General features: G+C 36.8%; 1 long non-coding RNA gene across 1 annotated transcript; it reads right to left on the minus strand.

Moving 5' to 3' along the window:
• Positions 1 to 2,415: 2,415 nt before the first annotated feature.
• On the minus strand, positions 2,416 to 4,316 carry LOC310877023. The gene is made up of 4 exons (XR_014570777.1): positions 4,267 to 4,316; positions 3,910 to 3,925; positions 3,766 to 3,812; positions 2,416 to 3,336 (listed from the first exon to the last, which is right to left on the minus strand). It is a non-coding gene; the product is annotated as an uncharacterized lncRNA (long non-coding RNA).
• Between the last annotated feature and the right edge of the window lie 252 nt (positions 4,317 to 4,568).

Here is a 4,568-nt window from a genome sequence, read left to right on the forward strand (position 1 = left end):
ACAATAATTATTAGCCAAGTATCAGTAGTTCTCAAAGTGTCATCTGAGGACCCCCCCCCCCCAGTGGTCCTTGAGGGGCTTCCAGGTGGGTCCCCGGCCAAATGTTGTAATAATATAGCATAAAAACCAGTTTCACCACTTTAACCCTTTACATTAGCTATTTGAAAATAGCCGATGTACAAGCTCACCTCACAACGTGTCACCACTGTGAAACCATGTGTGCTTGTGTAGATCAGCTATTTTCAAAATATAGATATAAAGGTCCCTGCACATTGGACACGTTTTCGGATTTTTAGCTGCGTTTTTCCGTCGGTTTTCCAAAAAACGCGCCCAGTGTGCAATGAGAGAGAGAGAGAGAGAGAGAGAGAGAGAGAGAGAGAGTGGTCGTCCACTCACAGTTGTACAGTTTTTTTGTATTCAGTCACAGTGCTCGCTGCAGGGACTCCGGAAGTGCCACTGAACCGTGAACCGATTCAGTGAATCGGATCATTGCCGTGGGCGTGAACCGAATCGCTCACACACTGAAATGATCCGTTTGGCACATCACTAGTAGCATGGTGTGAGCTACAGGTCTGAGCATGCACTTAAAGAGGATGTGGTTTTGTTCATGACTTGTTGGTATTTGCAGTGGTTTCCGGTCTCTCTCCATGCATGTTGTGAAACCGTAAATACATAGATCTATCAAGGTGTCTATTAGGCAAAGTGATGAAGTCAAATGACTTGTAGGATGTCGTTTAATATAAAGATAAACATAGGATAATGTGGCAGGACAGGACTGGGAGATTGAAGTTTAGTGTATTCGTGATTTTTTACAGCAGCGAACAGTAGGCTACAGTAAGTAAGTAGCAATGACAGTAGGAAACCTCCCTTGGTGAGGCTCCATGGCCTGTGTCATTGTGTCAGCAAGCAAAGCAGGAATACATACCGTCATGTCATACAAAAGCGAGATGGAGAGATTGGATCAACCGTCAAAGTTGTCTTATACAACAAATACACACACTGTATTTTGCAGTGGTGGAAAAAGTAGGCTACTCACAATTTGTACTGAAGACATGTATGGAATTCAAAATGTACTTGAGTCTGTATCAAAATGTACTTAAAGTACAAAAAGTACCTTTTAATGTTTGTTCTTATCTTTAGTATGCCTAATATCAAACATATTACTTGGAGAGACTGTTAAAAGTAACTGTCTTAAATACATGACACATGTCATAATACTAATAATAATATTAATAAGATAAGCAGGAGGAGTTTATACAACAAAGTATTTATTAAAATGCAGATAATTATACAAGCACACATCGGATGAACCCATGCAAACTTCTGCACGTTTATTCTAAAATGTATTTATTCACAAAGCCTACTTAAAACAACACCATCTACAACCTACTAAATAATATGCAAATATTACTTGCCACTTGCCATCAACCTCTTAATCACTATAGTTGATCTTCATACAACAAAAAAAAACTATTTCCCAATTTACAAAAGCATTTTATAAATGTATAATATATATGTTTTCAAACATTGTTTAAAATAGAGACTAATGTTGGGTTGATGTGGTTAAAAATATTTGTATAAATCCAGTAAACAATAATATAAAAACTTAAGCCAATAATAAAATAAAAACATAATTATTCAACATTATACTTCATTAACATTTTGAAGGCAGTACAGTAACAAACCTATGCTAAAAAGATAACACCAAAATCCCCCACGGGCTTGTTTCCATTACGGTCCACTATACTCAATTCATCATCATGACATACACTACACAGTACATTACAAATATAAGAATCAGAAAATAAAGACTGTGTGCGTGTGCGCGCATGAATGTGACATGTGCACATGCACATGCATTTTGAGTGCACATGCAAATTGGTTGTGTGTGTGTGTGTGTGTGTCCAATTGCCTAATTGTGTCTATGTGTGTCTAATTGCCCATGTTTCTTGCATTTATATGGTTAGATGCATTAATTTAAACCTACAGTAGGCCTACATAAATTTTTTGCTTGTAATATCCACAACCCATATGAGTTTTATTATGGTCATTTGGGTCCAGGCTGCTTCACATTCTATACGTCTCTTTATCATGTATAGTTTCATTATGGTCATTTGGGTCCAGGCCGGTTCACATTCTATACGTCTCTTTATCATGTATAGTTTCATTATGGTCATTTGGGTCCAGGCCGGTTCACATTCTATACGACTCTTTATCATGTATAGTTTCATTATGGTCATTTGGGTCCAGGCCGGTTCACATTCTATACGTCTCTTTATCATGTATAGTTTCATTATGGTCATTTGGGTCCAGGCCGGTTCACATTCTATACGACTCTTTATCATGTATAGTTTCATTATGGTCATTTGGGTCCAGGCCGGTTCACATTCTATACGTCTCTTTATCATGTATAGTTTCATTATGGTCATATGGGTCCAGGCCGGTTCACATTAGGTCTCTTTATCATGTATAACACCCGATTGAACTGGGAAGACTTTTACTCAGGAGGAGAGCGACGCAGCTGTGTGAAGCCTGATCTATATGCTTCATCGCACGACAGTGTTGCACATTGAAAATATCCGACCTATTAGCTAAGACCGAGATGCGTTGAGACGTGTTGTGAGCTTAGAGTTTGGATACTTTCGCGGTTGCAACAATGTAATGAATAGGCTGATCTAAGATCAGATAACTGCAGTGCAACTATACAGGCAGCAGGTTCATATTGAACTTTAAATATGAATGCTACAAAAAACTATGCATTGCAATGTTGTGTTACATTCTCCAAATTATAATAATAATAGTCTAAGTAGCCTATAATATCTCTGCTTTCGGGAAGAAACCACCTAACTCCAAAATGTTCATTCTTCAGGAAATTAACCTTATATTTTGAAAACAAAGCAATACCGCCTCATCAAAGTTGTTGTTGTGACTTTATATATTGTCAATTACTTGCATGAGAGGGAGAAAGGTGGTGGAGTTAGTTGCTTTAGCAGACAGTTTGAGGGTCCAATGGAGTTAAGAGGTTTTGTCCAAAGTGTGTTTTACTTAGGCCTACTTTACATTGGCTCAATATTTTTCGAAAACAACAAACAGATGTAAAGGGTGTTCAATAGCACTAATGCAAAAACAATTCCAATTCTCAAAAATGGAGTTGGGTGGTTTCCTCCCGACAGCAACATAATAATATAACCCCTGCCTGATATTTTTTATTTAACGGTCAATTAGAAATGCTCTGGGTCAATGGTGGATATATAGTGGCTAACGTAAACCTTGGTGCAGATACATGTGTCTTCATCCACGTGTGGTGTTGGCTTTGGTTTTCCTACACGGCTGTATCTGAGGAAATGAAACAGAGTTACAGTAACATTTTAAAACGGGACACTGTGTCATAAAACATGCAGTATATTAAACATTAGTCTGCGTTTCCCTAAATGTGGAATGTGAACAAGTTCACATCTCGTTCAGTTTTTATCATTCATTAAGTTCTCATCACATATATACTGTATACCTCTGCTCACTGGAGTGGAAATTCACTCAACAAAAATAGCAGATCTACAAGTTCACAGCGCGTCACTTTGTGCCACACTATGACCTATAAATCTGCTATTTTTGTCACATCGTGAATCACAGGCACAAAACACATTTCTAACAAATCCAATTAATCTGAACCTGTATTAACTCTCCTGACATGAATGCTCCACAATAACACCAAATTAAACCAGATTTAAATATTGTATTGGATGTTTTAAAAAGTGCATACTGTACCATTTGCATATACACCATCAGGTTGTTTTATCTGAGACTCAATGACTCTGAAATTGAAATATGTATCAGTGATGAAGAATAAACCAATATGTAATCCACTGCTGTCATGTTGGTGAATATACAGAGATCAATACTGTACCATACCTGACATAAGCTGGATCTGTGAATTAAAAACAATATGTTATAACATCAATAGTTGAACCAAATGAAAACCTAATCTGGATAATTTCATACTTTGAAAAAGAGCAGATCTACACAGTCATAGTGCGTCACATTGTGCCATAATATGAGCTTGTAGATCTGCTATTTTTGTAAACTCGTGAACATTTTGTGCAAATCACAGGAACAAAACACATTTCTAACCAATCTAGAATAAATCTAGAACCTGAAAATGTAATGACTCTCTCCTAACACGAATCTTCCACAATAACACCAAATGAAACCAGATTTAAATCGTTGAATTGGATGTTTAAAAAAAAGAAAGAAAAGTGTATACTGTACCATTTTCATAATCATCATCAGGTTGGTTTATCTGAGACTCAAGGACTCTGTAATTAAAATATAAATATGTATCAGTGACGAAGAATAAACCAAGATGTAATCCACTGCTGTCATGTTGGTGAATATAACAGAGATAAATACTGTACCTGACATAAGCTGGATCTGTGAATTAAAAACAATATGTTATAACATCAATAGTTGAAATGAAATGAAAACATTCAGCTATAAATGTTTAGTCAGTGTCTTCCACATGTTAACCCAATCTAGGTCATTTCATACCAGATCTACAAGCTAATAGCGCG

Source organism: Protomyctophum parallelum (assembly GCF_964188405.1).
Source record: "Protomyctophum parallelum genome assembly, chromosome: 19".
Taxonomy (NCBI): domain Eukaryota; kingdom Metazoa; phylum Chordata; class Actinopteri; order Myctophiformes; family Myctophidae; genus Protomyctophum; species Protomyctophum parallelum.